General features: G+C 39.7%; 1 long non-coding RNA gene across 1 annotated transcript in view; it reads left to right on the top strand.

Moving 5' to 3' along the window:
• The first annotated feature begins 335 nt into the window (after positions 1-335).
• LOC308634310 overlaps positions 336-20,750 on the top strand; it is a 59,680-nt gene continuing 39,265 nt past the window's right edge. The window contains exon 1 of the long non-coding RNA XR_014018994.1: positions 336-440. This is a non-coding gene — a long non-coding RNA (uncharacterized lncRNA). The remainder of the gene's footprint in view (positions 441-20,750) is intronic.

Genomic DNA, 20,750 nt, shown 5'->3' with positions numbered 1-20,750 from the left:
CTCTACTTGGGTTTTGCTTTCATTTTTTTCTCATGAGCTCCAACAATTCCTAAATTCTTCCAAGCCCAGACATCCATAGAGATGCAGCCATGGCCATAACCCTGTTGTGGGGGGTATGAGGAGGAGAAAATGAACATATAATCAGCAGGTTTGTCCTGAAATCTGCAATTATTTATAGATCTACCCAGAGCATATGAAACTGATTAAACAGTTATTTTCTCTGCAGGAATGTTGGCAGATAGATGTATGTAACCTAATGACTTTATAAATAGGTCTCTGAAAACAACTAGTAAGCACTCCCACTGACCAGTAGCTTTGCACAATATATGAGGTCAGGTACTGAAGGTTTTGTTAATTTATTCCTCACAGTAGCCTGTCGGGGAAGATACAATCAACTCCTTTACTGTCCAGATGAAGAACCTTCAGGTCAGGGAGGTTAGGTAAGTTTCTGGGCCCACAACAAGTAAATGGGTCAGCCAGGATTCAAGCCCTGTTCTGTTCAATCTGACAGCTTGAGGCATTGACCAGCATGCTTTATCCTCTTTCCCATTCTATGTGAGATTACACACAATTGACAAACTCCATCTTCCTTGCATAATTAAGCAAAAGGGATGAGAAAGTCTTCCCCCATAATGACAGGATACATTTTTATGCCATTTATAGTAGGAAAAGGCAGAATAGTATTAAACATTTCTGGAGCACCAGCTGGGTTTGAGTCACCAGTAACTGAGGGAACAATCCATTACAGCCTACTGGAAGATGAGTTTTGAGTGGAGGAGATTGTGATTCTTCAGGCTTTCTTAGATACAGTTTATGCACCAACCACAGTGCTAGAGGTTGGCATGAGCAGACACTCCCCAGCTTTCTACCTTCCAGGCTGCAACTCCCCAGCACTAGTGAAATGATGCATAAAAAAGCTGCCCTGACTCACTCCTGGAGTCTGTCCACACCAGCCTCTGCCACCCCCGCTCCATAGAGACCACACTTCTTACTAAGCTCTCTGAAGATCCTTTCGCTCCTAAGCCCACGTGGAAATTCTTCTTTGTGCTTCTTTCTGGTCTCCATGATGTCTGGATCACCCCTTGGTACTCACTATCCTCTTCAATAAGCAATAGCCTCACAGCTAGACTGTCTCTTCTTGCAGAATGCTTATAGGATATTTCTCATCATTGATAGGAATTCCTGTGTGTTTTCATCTGGGATTGATCAGTACCCTAAGCAGTGCCACTTGTTTTTGTGTTTAATATATAAGAGTTCCGTTGTTGTAGAGGTGCCATGGTTTGAACATAGCTAGTCCCCTAAAACTTCTGGTGCTGGAAGCTTTGTCCCTAGTATAGCAGTGTGGAGGCAATAGAAACTGTAAGAAATGGGGCCTAGTGGAAGGCTCCCATTTCCAGAGGTGTTTTTTGCCCCAAGAGTTTTCCATTTCCTAGTGGAGGCTCCACATTCATGAGTGAATTAATCCTGTCCCTTCGGAGTGGGTCAAGTCTAGTAGGAGTGGATTAGTTCCCACGAGAGCACGTTGTTATAAAATTAGAGAGCCTGGTTCCTTCTTGGTCTCTGGCTTTCCTGCTTGCACATGTAACCCTTCTGCTTGAGGCCAGTTTCCTTTTGGCTTTTTCCACCATGTTGTAAAGCAGCTGGTGGTGGTGGGGGTGGACAGGATGTTGGAGCTTCTAGTCACTAGAATTATAAACTGAAGACGATTCTAAACAGAATACCAGGCCCAGGTATTTGGTAAGAGCAACATAAAGTTTATTAGTAGGTCTAATATTAGAGCTCAAGATTTTAATAACTGGCCTGATTTCTGTATTAAGGTTATTGAAGAAGAGCACTGGACACCCAAATGTATTTATTGCCCTCCATCCCATCATAAGCCTGCTATAGAACCATGTTGATAAGCTGTTCTGAACTTTGATATACAGGTTGTTTGCCATCAACTTAAGGCAAGCTCAGTGCAGCTTCCCTCACTTTCACACTAAGAACCTACTGGGTCACAACTTTTTGGTTGTGGTGGAAGCATCATGCCATATCTTGGTTGTACCTTGTTATTACTTTTGGTATTATCTTGGTACCCTGGTTATTACCTCACTTCTCTCATCTTCATTACATCCAAGTTAAATCTTCACTGGCCTCTTTCTCTCATCTCTTCCTTGTCGGTGACAGTTGGTGTAGAGTGAGGAAAACAGAAATCGCACCAGTTATTTTAACAGAGAGGATTTAAGAAGGAACTAGTTAAATAAGAACTGGAAGACTGAAAATGCAACAAGGGGAATAGGAAGTACCTCTGAAGTCTTGACCATGGAATGCAGCCAGGAGAACAGAGGAAAGAGGCTGGAGTAAACAGGAGCTAGAAACTTGGAGATAATACACAGAGCTGAGGCCCAGATCACTGAGGAGGAACATGGCTTACATGGCAGGGAGCTAAGGGAGTTTGGAGAGTATAGAAAAATAATGTGGAAATGGAACACTGCAGCTACAATTAGGACAAAGATCATAGAATAGAAATGATAGGAACAAAAAGAAGACAGGAATGATCAGTCTTTTCTCCCTAACTGTGCGTCTTCCCTCTTCCCCTTTCCCCCAAATCCTCACCATAAGCAGCATCTTAAAGGACCCAGCTATCAAAGGTGAAATAAGATTTGCAGAATCCAGCTCCAGTATCACAAAGCAGAATGCAGAGGAGTGTGTGTTATAGTTTGAATTTTTATGTGTCTCCAAAAAGTCCGTGTGGTAAAGGGTTGGCCCCCAACATGGTGTTATTACGGGGTGGTGCAGCCTCTATGGGGTGGTGCCTAGTTGGAGGTCTTCAGGCCACTGGAGAGCATGCCCTTGAAGAGGAGGGTGGGTCTCCAGCCCTTTCTTCTTTGTCTTTTGCTTCCCAGCCATGATTTAAGTGCCTTTGCTCAGCCACATGCTCCTGCCATGATGGGCCACCATAAGCCCCAAACAACTAGGCCAATGGATCACGGACTGAAACTTCCCCCCAAAACTGTGAGCCAAAATAACCCTTTTATATTTGTAATTTGATTGTTATAGTGCTAGAAAGCTGATTAGCATGGTGGAGCTGGAGCTGAGGGAGGAGAGCTTAATAAACATACATGAACCTCTGAGATCCCCCTTCATCCATTCACTCTCACTATTGTCATCAATATTTCTTCAAGGAGAAATGTATGCCCAGAATTCCCATTTCCTAGGTCTTCCAAGTCATTTTCCTGATAATAAAAGTCCTAAACATATACTTCTTTCATGAGATTGCCCAATTTGATCAGAGAAGATTAGGGCCTTTCACTTAATGATATAACTCTGGATTTTCCTATACCACCTGGTAGAAGTTACCTCCCTTTCCCAGGGAACAACCCCCATCTCACTAAAATATGCTCTTCTGAGAGCCAACATTGGTCAATGGAGATACATTCGCTCTTTCATTTCTTGACCCCTCATCACTTAAGGACTAACAGTTATATTGTAAAAGGGTGGCTCTGTGGAGCCTTTGAATGGAGGTGAGTCAGAGTGAAATGAAGCCAAAGCCCGACTAAACTAAAATCAAACCAACCAAAAAACGTTAGTTACAATTCTATACATTATGCCAGACACAATGGGATTAAAACTGTGACACTTGCACTCATCAAGTGCAGACTTGCTCAACCCCTTGAGTTTTTGTTTTTATTGCTTGATATTGTCCAAAATTTCACTGTCAGTTTTTCTCTTTAGGAACATTAATTTTCAGGGTTAGATAAAGATCAATAGCCACAGTTTGACATTGACATCTTTGGAGGAGAAATATGTTGTGCAGCTGTACATAGATTGGATGGTGCCCTAGTTAAGAAAATGGTGTGTTCTTTCACAATCGTGTTCGTCGACAGGGCCCCAAGCATTATTTTATTCTGTTGCTAAGGTTCTGACTCTTTCATAGAATCATTTCTATCTTTGTATCTATCACTGGGTTTTCTTTCTTATGCTTCCATACTTGATCTCTGGAGTGGAATTTTAAGAAAAGTGGTCAAATACCCAACTCAAGGACACAAGTCACCTGCCCCTCCAGGGTGAGGCTTCCAAACTAATTGGTCTCATTTGAGAACTGTAGAACCATGGATATTTAATTAATTAATTTATTTTGGGGTTGAACCCAGGGGTACTTAACCACTGAGCCACATCCCCACCTTTTTTTTTTAAATTTTGAGACAGGGTCCTGCTTAAGGGCCCTGCTAATTTGCTAAAGCTGGTCTCGAACTTGCAATCCTCCTGCCTCAGACTTCACAGTTGCTGAGATTGCAGGCATGTGCCACTGTGCCCAGTTGACCCTGGGTATTTTGATCTTGCAAAACCCTGTGCAAAGTGGGCAGTCACTTCCCCAAACGTGGCCACTATCTGACTTGGAAGAAGGTAACCCTCATAGTCACTTGGGAGGGAAGGATTCATTTTATTCATTGCCCTTTCGATAAATATTTGTTGAGTGTTAATAAAATGCCAAGCACTATTCTAGGCACTGGAAATACATTAATAAACAAAAAATTTATAAAAATTTCTCCCCTCATGGTGGAAATTACATGTGTGTGCATGTCTCTGTGTATGTGTGTGTGTGTGTGTGTGTGTGTGTGTGTGTGAGTGTGAGTGTGTGTGTGTGTGTGTGTGTGTGTTAGATAGACAAGGAAAAAAAACCAAGAGATAGATAGACCTCTCTATTTCTTATATAGTCAGAAAGGAAAAAAATAAAACAAAAGGTTGTGCCAGGGTATGCTTGAGATGAGAGCTGCCAAGGATGACCTCATTGGCAAGGTGAAATTTGACCAGAGAACTGAAGGAGGTGCAGGGATAATCTCCACAGATATTTGGGGGAACAGCAGCCACAAAGTACTGAAGCATGCTTCGTGGATTAGAAAAGAAGCCAGGCTGGGCTAGGGATATAGCTCAGTGCTTGAGTGCTTGCCTAGTATGTGCAAGGTCCTGGCTTTGATTCCCAGCACCACAAAAAAGAAGCGAGGCTATTAGAAGCTGGGTGCTTGGAGGAGAGAGTAATCAGAGTTTGGAGTGCTGGTGGGCACCATATTGCCTGGAGCACAGTCTCTTGGCTTGATGTCTGCTAGATATTATTATTTAATGTAATTGAGGAGCTCCTATTTTAATATGTTACACTTTCAGATTTCTTTAATCTTTGTTTATTGTATTTCAATATAATTGGTTTATTTAAAAATAATTCAACATATCTTACTTTATGCATTTGAAAATATTATTCTGATAAAAATATGTAAACTTTAATAATTTTCCTGAGAGACTTACATCACAAAGCAGGTCTACAATTCCTGATGTGGGGACCTTCGGCTGTGGCAGTATTCCAACTTTTACTCAGAGGTAGATAATAAGCTATTGAAAAGGACAGATGTGATCACTCTGGCTGCCACAGTGTATATGCCAAAGAGGCAAAGATGGGATGAAGAGTGTCAGTCAGGAGGAGGTGCCGATACTCTGGGCAAATGATGATGATAGCTTGAACCAGAGGGCAGCAGTGGAGGTAAAACAAAAGGGTCATATCCGTGAGAGATTGTAGAGTCCGTGCTCACAGGATTTGTTGGCAGATTGGATATGAGCTGAAGAAAAGAAGTAGAGGATGAGATTTTTGGCCTGAATAACTGGAAGCATGGTGTTGATTTCCTCTGAGGTAGGGTACATGCAGGGGGTTCATACAAGAAGAGTGGTAAAGAGCTGGGTGTGATGGCACAGGCCTGTAATCCCAGTGGCTGGAGAGGCTGAGACAGGGAGATCGAAAGTTCAAAGCTAGCTTCAGCAAAAAGTGAGGTGCTAAGCAACTCAGTGAGAACGTGTCTCTAATAAAAGTACAAAATAGGGCTGGGGATGTGGCTCAGTGGTCGAGTGCCCCTGAGTTCAATCCCCGGTACAGAAAAAGAAGAAGAGGAAGGAAGGAAGGAAGGAAGGAAGGAAGGAAGGGAGGGAGGGAGGGAGGGAGGGAGGGAGGGGAGGAGGAGGAGGAGGAGGAGGAGGAGGAGGAGGAGGAGGAGGAGAAGACTGGCAAAGATCAGCATTAATATCTTATGTTCGAAATGCCTATGATATATCCAGGTAGAAATATCATGTAAGCTGGGTGCAGTAGCGCACACCTGTAATCTCAGTGGCTCAGGAGGCTGAGGCAGGAGGTTCCAAACCAACCTCAGCAACTATAAGGCACTAAGGAACTCAGTGAGACCCTGTCTCTAAAGAAAATGCAAAATAGGGCTGGGGATGTAGCTTGGAGGTTGAGTGCCCCTGAGTTCAATCTCTGGTACTAAAAAAAAAAAAAAAAAAAAAAAAAAAAAAAAAAAAAAGGCATGTAGATAGCTGGAAATAGAAACCTGGAAGTGTAGAGAGCAGTAAAGACTAGAATCACAAAGTTGGGGATTATCAGTCTATACTTGGCATTAAGGTGTTCTCATCCTGGAAAGTGGTTCACATGGGGAAGAGATTAGTTTTGATAGCTGTGACCTGGAGCAACCTAAGAGGATTTGTGAATCCACCACTGAGAGCAGTCATCGAGTTAAGAAGAAAACCAGGATGGTTTGGAAGTCCCCAAGCCAAGGAAAGAAAGTGTTCCCACCAGAGGTTCACATGTAATGTTCACATGATGATGCCTGAGAGCTGACCATGGATTTAGCAACTTGGAAATCACTGATGCCCTAGAAGAATGTTTCAGACAAATGGTTTGGATGAAAGTCTTATTGGAATAGGTTTAAGGAAGAATAAGGAGGTAGAGTCTGAGACAATGGGCTTAGGAAATTCCTTTGGGAAAATTTCTTCTAAGAGAATCATAAAATTTAGATGTAGCTGGAGGGAAATATGGGGAACAGAGGATTTTTAAGATGGGAGAAATGTCAGCATATTTGCCTGATGACGGAAATGACTTTTAAAAAGATGAAACAGATGATCCAGGTGAGTCTGAGGCCATGGGTGAAACAATGCCTTTGGGTACACGAGGTGGATGGCACCTAGTGGAAGGAGAAGGGGTTGGCCTTGAACAGGAACCTGGAGTTCACCTGGAGTGACAGGCACACAGGAAGGCAGAGTACAGGGGCAGAGGCGGCATGATCATCCACTAAAAGTGAGAATAAATAGGGGAAGAGGTTTAGGTTCGAGAAGGGAGGAAAAGGTGTTCAATGGTTGTCTAGGAATGCAGAGGAGTAAATGGAATAGGAAAATGCGGTAAGATTGCCTGGCAGCATTCAGGGTTTTGTTTGGATTATTGGTCAAGCATTTAAAGTGAATTTCTTTGGAAAGCTGCATTTTCCTCCAGCCATACTTAACTATTTGGGTACAGGCCAAATTAGATAATTAGATTTCATAAGTAGATTTCATAGTAGATAATTAGGTTTCATAAGGATTGGATTTTGTCATGTGAGCAAAATGATGAGAGAATAGTCAACCCTTATCTTATACTTTTTCAGACAGATTTTTTTTTTTTGGTCTTAATTTTGATAGATCATCTGCTTTTCACCATGCTCTAGGGTAACAGATGCTCTTGTGAATGTTGGTGAAGGCTGACCCAACTCTTATCCACAAAACCCTCTTTCCTGGACACCATCCAGCTAGTAGTGGCTATGTGACACGATTCTGTCCAATGAAATATAAGCAGAAGTAATCTGAGTGAGGTTTCTGAGAAATTTTCCTTTCCTGAGAAAAAGAGACAGACTTGGTAGTCATTTCCTTTTAACCCTTTGTCCTTCCTATTTCTTTTCCCCTCTGCAAAACAGATGGATTGTCTCAAGGTGTAGCAATCATCGTGTAACCAAGAGAACAGACGTGAAGCACCCAGTGTTCCTACACATGGAGGGTGGCAGAAGAGAAAGTTAGGAAGTCTGGGTTCCCAATAGCTTGTGAACCTCTGTCCAGCCTTCACCTTCTACCTCTGAATTCTTGTCATGCAAGACAAATGCATTTCTCTTCCTTAAAGTCACCACATTAGTTTAGTTTTCTACTGTTTTTAACTTATTTCATCCATAACACATAAGCTACTTTCTAGTGAATGTAAGATGCAAGTCCATTGTGTTTATGAGGGAATTTTATTTTTTAAATATACCTTATCAGATTTTTAATATATGAAAACAGAATGTATTACAATTCATAATGCACATATACAGCACAAGTTTTTATATCTCTGGTTTTATATAAAGTATATTCACACCAATTCGTGTCTTCATGTACGTACTTTGGATAATGATGTCATCACATTCCACCATCATTTCTAACCACCTGCCCCTTCCCTTCCCCTCCCATCCCTTTGCCCTATCTAAAGTTCATCTATTTCTCCCATGCTCCCCCTCCCTACCCCACTATGAATCAGTCTTTTTATATCAGAGAAAACATTCTGCATTTTTTTTGGGGGGGGGGCATTGGCTAACTTCAACTTAGCATTATCTTCTCTATAACTCCATCCATTTACATGCAAATGCAATGATTTTATTCTCTTTTATTGCTGAGTAATATTCCATTGTGTACATATGCCACATTTTTTATCCATTCATTTACTGAAGGGCATCTAGATTGGTTCCACAGCTTAGCTATTGTGAATTGTGCTGTATAAACATTGATTTGACTGTGTCCCTGTAGTATGCTGTTTTTAAGTCTTTTGTGTATAGTCCAAGGAGAAGGACAGCTGGGTCAAATGTTGGTTCCATTCCCAGTTTTCCAAGAAATCTTCATACTGCTTTCCATATTGGCTGCATCGATTTGCAGTCCCACCAGCAATGTATGAGTGTACCTTTTCCCCCAACATCCTCACCAACACTTATTGTTGTTTATCTTCATAATAGCTGCTATTCTGACCAAATGAGATGAAATCTTAGAGTAATTTTTATTGCATTTCTCTAATTGCTAGAGAAGATGAACATTTTTTCACATATTTGTTGATTGATTGTATATCCTCTTCTGAGAACTGTCTGTTCAGGTCCTAGGCCCATTTATTGATTGGGTTATTAGGTTTTTTGGTGTTTAGCTTTTTGAGTTCTTTATATACCCTAGAGATTAGTGCTCTCTTTTATTGTGAGGGATAAAGATTTGCTCCCAAGATGTAGGCTCTCTATTTACATCACAGATTGTTTCTTTTGCTGAGAAGAAACTTTAGTTTGAATCCATCCCATTTATTGATTCTTGGTTTTAATTCATGCACTATAGGTGTCTTATTAAGGAAGTTGAGGCCTTATCGAACATGATGAAGATTAGGGCCTACTTTTTTGTCCATTAGACACAGGGTCTCTGGTTTAATTCCTAGGTCCTTGATGTACTTTCAGTTGAGTTTTGTGCATGGTAAGAGATAGGGGTTTAATTTCATTTTGTTACATATGGATTTCTAGTTTTCCAAGCACCATTTGTTGAAAAGGCTATCTTTTCTCCAATGCATGTTTTTGGTACCTTTGTCCAATATAAGACAATTGTAATTTTGTGGGTTAGTCTTTGTGTCCTCTGTTCTGTACCATTGGTCTACCAGTCTGTTTTGGTGCCAATACCATGCTGTTTTTGTTACTATTAGTCTGTTGTATAGTTTAAGGTCTGGTATAGTGATACCACCTGTTCACTCTTCTTGCTAAGGATTGCTTTAGCTATTCTGGATCTCTTTTTTTTCCAGATAAATTTCATGGTTGTTTTTTCTATTTCTATGAGGAATGCCATTGGGATTTTGATTGGATTTGCATTAAATCTGTATAGTGCTTTTGTATGGTCATTTTGATAATATTAATTCTACCTATCCAAGAGCAAGGTAGATCTTTCCATCTTCTAAGCTCTTCTTTGATTTCTTTCTTTGTGGTTCTATAGTTTTCATTGTATAGATCTTTCACCTCTTTCATTAAGTTGATTCCCAAGTATTTTTTTTCTTGAGGCTATTATAAATGGGGTAGTTTTCCTCATTGCCCTTTCAGAGGATTTGTCACTGAAACACAGAAATGCCTTTGATTCATGGGTGTTGATTTTATATCTTGCTACTTTCCTGAGTTCATTTACTAGTTCTAGAAGTTTTCTGGGGCTGGGGATGTGGCTCAAGCGGTAGCGCGCTCGCCTCGCATGCGTGCGGCCCGGGTTCGATCCTCAGCACCACATACCAACAATGATGTTGTGTCCGCCGAGAACTAAAAAATAAATATTAAAAATTCTCTCTCTGTCTCTCTCTCTCTCTCCTCTCTCACTCTCTCTTTAAAAAAAAAAATAGAAGTTTTCTGGTGGAACTTTAGGGTCTTCTAGGTATAGAATCATATCATCAGCAAATAGTGCCAATTTGAGTTCTTCTTTTTCTACGTGTATCTCTTTAATTTCTTTTGTCTGTCTAATTGCTCTGGCCAGTGTTTCAAGAACTATATTAAATAGAAGTGGTGAAAGAGGGCATCCCTGTCTTATTCCAGTTTTTAGAGGGAATGATTTCAATTTTTCTCCATTTAGAATGATATTGGCCTGGGGCTTAGCATAGATAGCCTTTACGATGTTGAGATTTAATCCTATTATCCCTAGTTTTTCTAGTGTTTTGAACATGAAGGGGGGCTGTTTTTGCCAACTACTTTTTCTGTATCTATTGAGATGACCATATGATTCTTATCTTTGAGTCTATTGATGTGATGAATTACGTTTATTGATTTTTGTATGTTGAACCAACCTTATATCCCTGTGATGAATCCCACTTGATTGTGGTGCACTATCTTTTTGATATGTTTTTGTATTCGATTTGCCAGAATTTTATCGAGAATTTCTGCATCCATGTTCATTAGAAATATTGGTCTGAAAATTTCTTTCTTTGATGTGTCTTTGCCTGGTTTTGGAATCAGGGTTATATTGGCCTCATAGAATGAGTTTGGAAGTGCTCTCTCTTTCTTTATTTCCTGAAATAAATTGAAGAGTATTGGTATTAGTTCTTCTTTAAAGGTCTTATAGAACCTGGCTGTGTATCCATCCGATACTGGACTTTTCTTGGTTGGTATACTTTTGATGGCATCTGCTATTTTGTCACTTGAAATTCATCTGTTTAAATTGTGTATATCATCCTGATTCAATTTGGGTAAATTATATGACTCTAGAAATTTGTCACTGTCTTCAATATTTTCTATTTTATTGGAGTAAAAGTTTTCAAAATAATTTCTAATTATCTTCTATATTTCTGTAGTGTCTGTTGTGATATTTCCTTTTTCATTATATATGTTAGAGATTTAGGTTTTCTCTCTCTTTCTCTTTATTAGCATGGCTAAGGGTTGTCAATTTTATTTATTTTTTCAAAGAACCAAGTTTTTGTTCTGTTAATTTTTTCAATTGTTTCTTTTGTTTTAATTTCATTGATTTCAGCTCTGATTTTAATTATTCCCTGTCTTCTGCTGCTTTTGATGTTGATTTGTTCTTCTTTTCTAGGGCTTTGAGATGTAATGTTACTTTAATACATCTGTCAACTAAAAATATTTGATTCTAGTTATTTTTACAGTTACTGCCTTACCTTTATTCTTCACTTCATTGCCAGACTTCCCTTTTAAAGACAACTTTATTGAGATATCATTAACATACAAAGAAACATACATATTGCACATTCTAACTTATCATATTATACACATGCAATATGTATGTTTCTTTGTATGTCAATGACACCTCAATAAAGTTTCTTTAAAAGGGAAGTCTGGCAACATTCATGATACTATTACCACAGTCAAGGTCATAGACATGACCAACTCCTCTCCAAAGTTCCTTTGACTCCTTTTTTTTTTTTCCTCTGATGAGAACCCTTATCATGGCACTATGTTGTGCAGAAGCCCTCTAGAACTAATCTAGCTTAACAGAATATCCATTTCTTCCTCCAGCCTCTGTGACCACTGTTGGAATCCTTTCTTCTATGACCTTGTCTATGAGAGATACCTCTTATAAGTGGAATCTTCAGTACTTTTACTTCATGGTTGGCTTATTTCACTTAGCACAATGTCCTCCAAGTTTGTCCATGATGTCACAAATGGCAGGATTCCCTTCTTTTCAAAAGCCAGTTTTCTATTGTATGTATATACCACATTTTCTTAATCCATTCATCTGTTGATGAACACTGGGCTCATTTCCATATCTTGACTACTGTGGAAAATGTTGCAATAAACATGAAGTAATGATATGTTTTTGAGATCTTGATTTCAATTATTTTGGCTATGTATACTCAATATTGGAATTGCTGGATCAAATGGTAAATTTTTAAAAAATATTTTATTAGTTATTAATGGACCTTTATTTATTTGTTTGTTTATATGCAGTGCTGAGACTCAAACCCAGTGCCTCACATATGCGAGGCAAGTGCTCTACCACTGAGCTACAACCCCAGCCCCTCAAATGGTAATTCTAGTTTTAATGTTTTGAGGCATCACCATGCTGTGTTCCATAATTGCTACCCCATTTTCCCCCTCCCAACAGTGCACAAGGGTTCCCTTTTCTCCATGACCATGCCAAAATTTGTTATCTTTAATTTCTTTGTAATAGCCATTATATCTATAGGTGAAAGATGATATCTCTTTGTAGTTTTAATTTGCATTTCCTGGTAATGAAATCACACTGAGCATCTTTTTCATACCTATTAGCCATCTTCTTTGGAGATGCATCTAAGTCCTATACTCATTTTTAAATTGCATTTTGGGATGTTTTTACTTTTTCCATCAGAATTACATGAGTTCTATATTTTGGAAATTACCCCCATTAGCTACTTGGTTTGTAAGTGTTTCCTACATTCCATTGTTACTTTGTCTTTCTGTTGACTGCTTCCTTTGCTGTGCTGAAGCTTTGCAGTCTAATGTATTCCCACTTGTCTATTTTTGCTTTTGTTGCCAGGTTTCTTGTAGGATCATGCCCATGTATGCTTTCTCTACTCCTCCACCTTCCACTCATGTACTAGGCCACTGATTGGTCTCCAGATAACTCCACAGAGCTCACAACAAATATTCCCCATGACCATGTTACCTCTGTTTATTCCTCACCCCTCTTGAACCCTGTGTCCAGATGCTTCACATAGCCCCTTCCTTCTTTTCTTCCTCCATGGACTTTTCTTAATTCTCAACATCTGAATGATTTTCTTGCTCCTTTCATGGCATTGCTGTCTGCCTACACTCACAGTCTCTGTCCCAGGGTGCTTGTCTCAGTCCTCTTCCCTCTTCCTTTCTTTCACTAGATTTTCCCTAATGATGTCATCATTTCTAGGTCTTTATTGGCTTCTAAGAGGTCAATGGCTTATGGAATTATGACTTCCACCCAGACCTCTCACTTGAGCCTTGGATTCCTACTTGAAACTCTTTCTGGAATGCCTTATTTCAAACCTTACATTACTCAAACTGAATTTAATCCTCTTTTTCAGAAAACCTACCTGTTTTGTTCTTACTTTGTTTCTCCTATCATCACCATTCATTCGTCCAAGCTTCCAAGTGAGGGACTTTGAATACAAATTTAACTTTGCCCCCCCCCCCCCGTTTTCATTGGCAAGCAGCCCTATTAATGGCACCTTGGAAATATTTATCAAACATCTTTTCTCTCCTCTTTGCCATTCTCATCACCTTTGCCTTTGTTCAGGACCTTCCTATCTATCCCTTGACTCACTTTCAGGGAAGAAAGGTATTTTCTTTAAGTTCCCACCTTTGTGCAGAGCCAATCTCCATGTTTATAGGGGATACAAGTCCTATTTCCAACGTATCATCAATTAAAACCAAAGACCTGTAATCAAAGCCTGCACAGAGTAGGTTCAGGCCTTTGTTTAGTTGAGGCCCTTTCCAGCTTTTGCCCATACAATTTTTATCAAGGGCTCAGTCCAGTAAAGCAACATGAAGGGAGGATGGCCTGAAGGGCCCATCCAGATCAAATCTAACCCTTTTAAATGGGATCTGCATAGAGATAGCTGAAAGGAGATTTTTGAGGGTATAATTCATGACTTTATAGAGCCCTTGTTTCACCCAGGAGAAGTTCCTGTCTTGAGTCAATACCAAGAAGAGTGAGCTACACTTCTCTTGCACAATCAGCAACAAATATGCAGAGCATTTATGTTAACTCTTCATTTGTGATTCCATCTTAAATGGAATTTCGAACCTTGTTTTTCATTCCTATTTTATTCTACATTTATGTTTCTTATGTGTCTTTGGTATTATCTTCAGTTTTCTCTGGAACAAAATGGAAGACAAAACAACAAACATTGATCATTCAGGTCCTTTTTACTTCTTTCCATGGCTAGCTATTTCTTTACTGTCTCATAGCTCTCCTCCTGTAGAACCTTTATTGACTGATCGTGTCATGCTTTATAAAAGTAGTAGTTCCTGCCCTTGCTCTTCAGCAGGGTACATAAAACCCCAGTCTCGCAACTGTCTTTTCTTAACTTCAGCCCCTGCAGATCCCTGTGCCCTCCTTTCTAGCCATGTCAGGACATTCATTTGTGCTCTTGAAACTGTTCTGGGTTTTCATAATTCTAGTCTTTATACTGTTTAAAACTGTAGATACCATTGTTTGAGTGTGTGTGTGTGTGTGTGTGTGTGTGTGTGTGTATATATATATATATATATATATATATATATATATATATATACTGCTTCTTGTGAACTCTCATTCATTCCCTCAAGGCCCATATCAAATGTCACCATTTTGGTGACATTTGCCTTCCCTGATTCCTTATAAAATAATTTCATTTTTCTCATAGTACTTTTGAGTTGTTTCTCCTCCTCCTCCTCCTATTCTTCCTTCTCCTTATTCTGCTAATAGCAATTGTAACTTTGTACTTACTTTACTGATTTGTTCATTTGGATAATTCTTACCATTAGTTTTCATTCCACTTATATGCTTTGGTGTTGGCACAATATAAGCATTTAATAAAAGTTTGTTTTGATTGTGCAAGTGAAATCACACTGGATGTCTGTGGCTGACATTTCACCGCTACATGTTACACCATGGCCACATGACTTTGCATTTGTGGGTTTTGCTTAGTTTCATCCATAAATCACTTCTTTAAAAAATATATATTTGATTCCAACAATAGACTTATTGAGCCATAATAGTCATTCCTAGGTCAAAATAACTGATGTCTCGGAGTCTCTTTGCAGGGGCTCATCAGTCTGTATTTTAAAAATTATTCTATTTTTAATAGAATCTCACTGGTTAGAAGATTAGTGAGAAATTTTTCAAACCTTATCTTGTTGAGTTGAAATCAGAAACAAAAGCTATTACTATGGATGCTGTGTTTATGGTAGATGGACACATAATGAACCATTGGAACAGAGGGGTTTTGAAAGACAGATTTGGCACATTTTATTAACTAGTCCTTAGAAATGTACTTTAGCATCTGCCTGCCAACAATTTAGTACTCATTTTATGTGTCTGGTCTTACCCTCTTAACTAGATTGAAGTCAATCTGGAATCAGGTGTTTTGTATCAGCCTCAAAGGTGAACATAGTAACAGCAAAATGCCACCCAGCATGTCCTTTTACAGCATGTACACATCGTGGAAGGGATGCTTATTGCATCATGGGAACACGGTGCTTCCTCTTCCTCCAGCTGACAGGCTCAGAGGGTTTTGCTTTGTCTTCTTCGTATCTGGCTCTGGGGGAAGTCATCTCACCTTGAGCCCTGGGGAGGGACTAATGGGCACAGAAGATGTTTAGGGTTCTGGTCCAGACCATGCTGGGAAAAATATCAACCAACTGGTAGGACAATCAGCCAGCTCTGAAAATGGGCTCTCTACAAGGATTTTCCTAACCCTGCCTGAAGTGGTTTACTGCATGCATGCAAAAGGTTTTCCTGGAGATAAAAACCTAGGAAACATTAAAAATAAAATTTCTGTTTGTAGTCAGTACACGCTTTTAAGAAGAGCTAACCTAGAAGGTGAGGGTGTGATTTTAGGGGAGCTGTCCTGAAAGCTTTTCCTTGCTTTGCATGTGAGAGTAAGCACAGTCCCTGTGTCTGTGACACCAGGAGAAACAGAATCAAAATCTATAAATACACAAAATAAAGCTCCCAGTGCAGTAAGGAAACACAGATAAGCCAAGACAGATTTGGCTTCTTTGTCTTTGAAAAAACAAACTTCATTATGCTATTATGCTGGCATGGATCCCCAAAGGATCCAATGGTATTTGAATAGTTCTAGTTCAGAGAAGATAATATTTAACAAATGTATTTTCTTCACTGGTATCAGGCTATAGGCATCCACAGGAGCTAGACATTTATAGTCTCTGCTTTGTATTTTGCGTGTTCTCTCTCTCTCTCTCTCTCTCTCTCTCTCTCTCTCTTCTGTTTTTTAAGCATCAATAGTAGGGGTGGGTGGATGAAAATAGTCTCACACTAATTTTAGATAATTTGCATAGCATTCTTAGAACATGGTCTCTCTATACCTTAATGAGATGAACAACTGGGCCAAGGAGAATAGGACACAAATGAGGCATTTTTTGTGGAGATCTTTCGATATTTACTGGCTTACTTGGAGAGTCCTTATTATATATGTCAAATGGTTGCTTCTCTAATAACCTTTTAGGTAAGACTACCTTGACAGAGGTGAAGCTTCCTATTCTTCTCTGTAGGGGGATGGTAACAGTTAATATGTAAGACAGAACTCAAAGTGGCAGAACAATTCCATCACTGTGAAGAGTTAGAGTTCCTGTTAAGTACTAAGAGAGAGGACTGCTTCTTGCAGATCCCCTGTGTGCTCTAGGCATGTGGAAGGAGAGGGGCAAAAGGCTTGGAATTGGTTGATTAAATATTTTGAGGTGCTCTGGTTTTCTTCTGTCTTTGAATGGAGTGCAACACCACTACCACGTCACCTGCAATAGTCATAGAGGTGAAGGTGCCACCCACATGCAGTAGCTTAAAGTTCTAAGAAGCTTACAGAGCGGTTAAATATTACAAAATTAATTTTCTAAAGAAAGATTTCTTGTATTATTTTAATGATGCAATTTTCTATTAATTTAAAACTAAACTCAGCCCAGTGCCTCATTTTATTTTTTAATTTTTATTTTCATTTTTAATACTGGGGATTGAACCTAGAGATGCTCTACCACTGAGCAACATCCCCAGTTCTTTTTATTTTTTCATTTTGAGACAGGGTCTTGCCAAATTGCTTAGGGCCTCACTAAGTTGCTGAATCTGGCCTCAAACTTGCAATCCTCCGCCTCAGCTTCTCAAGTCACTAGAATTCAGGTGTGCACCACCACACCCAGCTAAGTGCCTCACTTTATTAAAAACTATTTGATATATCTTTTGCCCTTTATTATTATTATTTTTTAAATTTAACCTCTTTAGTCAGCTGATACAGAATCATACTGAAGTTTGCAAAAGTCACCCAAACTTAGGACATTTAAAGTGCCTTAAAAGTGCCTGGGAAAACTCACAATCCCTCATGAGATTCTTGAATCAGGGACTCTGATAGTTAGGAACAAAATGCCAACACACCAAGAGGTACAACTCTGTAGCATCTCACAGTGGGGGTTTGTCTATCCAAATATACAGGTAAACTTTTCTCTAACTCAAATCCCTCAATGCCAATCAGAACTCGATTTTATTAAATTTTATTAAAATTTTGTCAAAGCTCTCCTTGGACTGGAAACTTGCCTGCTGAGTTTTAGCCCAAGGCAGATTTTAATGGCCAAATTCTGCAGGCATCAAAGAGAGGAGGAGTTAGCAAGAGGATACCTTCTCTTCCCAAATCGTGACAGCCTGCTCTCCTGTGAAAACTCCACAGAAGCATCACAAGTGAGAGAGGCTGGGACATGGCTGACAGGCAGCCTGGAGTTTAATCACATCTCCCTTCTGCGATGCCACTCCAGCACAGGCATCGCCTGCCCTTAGAAGTTTCCGAATCCTCAAACTGATCAAAGCATTGGGAAGACAGAGCTAATTTCACCTACACACATTCCTTTATCACAAGTTGTGCCTTTCATGTATTAATTTACTTCTTTTTAACTTGGATTTAGCTTTGATTATTCACTCATCATTCATTTTTCCCATTTCTCTTCTCCCTGAATGAGACCCACGGAGACAAAGGGAATTGAGATGTCTGAATGGCCTTGGTGAATTCTGAATTAATGTGAAGACATGGGAGGTTTTGCTAAAAGTTTTTTAATGGGAAAATAATATACAGACAGGCCACTGCCCAAGTTTTTCACCTTCCCATTGTCCGTGTCTTGCCATGGGCATACTTTTAATAAAGAGAAGTTAGGAAAAGGGATGCAAAGGACATGATTTATTTTCTTAAATTTTCTGGGTGGAGGATGCTCAGGGGTGCAACTGGACTAATTATGCTAAAGGGTACCTGTCTGCTGGTGGGATGGTCCAGAAATAGGAATTTCAGACCAGAAAGGGTTGTCTAAAATCTACACACTGGCAGTGTTCAAGGACAGCCATTTAAGGCACAGCTTCGAGTTTGGCTGACAGCTTTGCTCTGCTCACCTCCCTGAACTCAAAGAAGTCAAAGAAAGGAGACCGACCAGAGGCTGAGCTTGTCCAGAATCTATATGGCAGTTCTGGACTCTGGATTTGTGTATGTTGGGGAAGGAGGACTAGATGGGGAGAAAGAGACTGAAGAGAAAACATTCTCAAAGGACCACAATGGCCTGGTATGGTGGGGGCACACCTGTCATCCTAGTGGCTGAGGAGGCTGAGGCAGGAGGATCGGGAGTTCAAAGCCAGTCTCAGCAACTTAGCAAGGCCCTAAGCAACTCAGTGAAACCCTGTCTCTAAATAAAATACCAAATAAAGGGGCTAGGGTGTGGCTCAGTGGTTAAGTGCCCCTGAGTTCAATCCCTGGTACCAAAAAATAAAGACCATGACACCGGCATCAGGTTAGTTAGTGTATCAAACAGTGTCAAACCCATCACAGACACATCAACCTTTCCCCCCTTGAAACCCTCCATTCTAAGTGGCTTTGGGTTTATATGTTCTGGGTTCTTGTGAGAAAAAGAACAATGCAGTTGGGGCCAAGCGTTCACTCCTACGTGGCTTTAACTCCTGAAATCTTCCTGGCCGTTGTCTCCAGCGAGGGTGGGCCTCCTTTTTTGACTAGATTATAAAAATTGAATCTAATGTTTTACTGACACTATTTCAGGCATCCACAAGAGGCAAATTTCTGGCTGATGTGGAGGGGCAGGAGGGGTCAACACCTTGACAAAGTGTCAAAGACCACAACAGGTTCAAGAATGGGTGGCATCTGTGCCATTGTGTCAAAACTGCTGTGTGTTGACATCTCAACTTTCTCACTACGACAAAATCAAGGCCACGGTGAAGCTGTCTTCTGTCTTGGCACCTCCTATCATAACAGTTAATATTTATAGAACATTTTTTAAAAAGCATTTTTGCACAACAAATTCCACATTTATGCACCAATTTAAAAAATTAATTAATAGAAGGAAAGCCAACAGAGTAGAAGAAGCAGATCCGAGAAAGAGGAGGGGGAAGGGGATAGAACTGGGGATTAAAATGGAGAGACTCATGTAGTATGCAGTCACGAAAATGTCAAAATCAACTCCACAATTATATATAACTATAATAAACTAATTAAAATAGGTAGATAGATACATACTTACATACAAACATACATTATTTAGCAGGACAACTCTCCTGCTTCAAGGAAATACTTCCAACCTTTCTCACTTTCTTGGTCTTTAAAGTTTAGAATTATTTTACAATAATTTACTTCATTAAAATGTCCCACTGGCATTTTGATAAGGATTACATTCATTTAATTGGAACACAATGAATGTTTATTAATGTATTCATCATTTATTTGTGCTGATTTATGAAACCCTAAGGCAACTTTTCCAATATACCTGAAATTTTTCTTCCCCATGTATTAAAACAGTATTTTATAGATTTCATCAAAATTTTAATTGTAGAAAATTGAACATACCCCAGGTACCCAACATCCAGCCCCAGAGGACATCTGCCCATGGCCAGTCATGCTCCATTCATACCTCTGTCCACCTTTCCTATATCCTAGACATCCCATCAATTACTGAACACTGCTAGACACTAGTGATTAACAAATATTAGCTCATTTAATGTGCCTATTAGAGAGGCCCTGTTATAATCCTCATTCTAATTGAGGAAACAGGGACACAGAAAAATGAAGTAACTTGCACAAAGCCACACTGTTAGGAAGTAGTGGAGTAGGTACTAGAACACAGGCAGTCTGTCTCTAGAGTGCAGGCTCTGAACAACTGGACATGTGCAATCAACATGTTAGCGTGTGAGCCTTTTTCTATTCTTTGCACCAGGGCCTCTGCTCCCCAGGAAAGGGCTAGAACTAGTGGTAGCTCAACCTGTGGTTAGTGTCCAGTGTTAGCATCCTGTTTATGATGTTCCTTGGGGCAAATGAAGCAACTTTCCAGTTCTTCCATCTTTTCCAGGACCATTCTTAGTGAGGTGTGGGTCCCAGGATGATGGCGCTTCCCAGCTTTCTGGCCCTTAGGGCAGTTTGACAGCTAGGGTGACTATAACATTCACGACTATAACATTTCCATGATTTGTGGGAAAGATAGCTTACCAGCACAGTATGGTATGATCCCACTGTGTGAAGAAAAATAGTATATAATAGTATTTGTTCCCAGACACAGATGAATGCAAACCACAAATACACACAGACAGATGCTGGATACATACTAGGTATACAGATGTACAGGTTTACACACAGATGTAAACCTGTACATCTATATATCATACATCTGTATATTATACAAAAGGATAATACCACAGACAAGCTTGGTATTATCCTTTTGTATAATTTTCTATGCATTTACAAACAAAATTAGAAAGTG

Source organism: Spermophilus citellus, assembly GCF_964194105.1.
Source record: "Spermophilus citellus genome assembly, chromosome: 15".
In the NCBI taxonomy this organism is placed as follows: domain Eukaryota; kingdom Metazoa; phylum Chordata; class Mammalia; order Rodentia; family Sciuridae; genus Spermophilus; species Spermophilus citellus.
The sequence above is the reverse complement of the archived record's forward strand: the minus strand, read 5'-3'. Positions and strand labels throughout refer to the sequence as shown.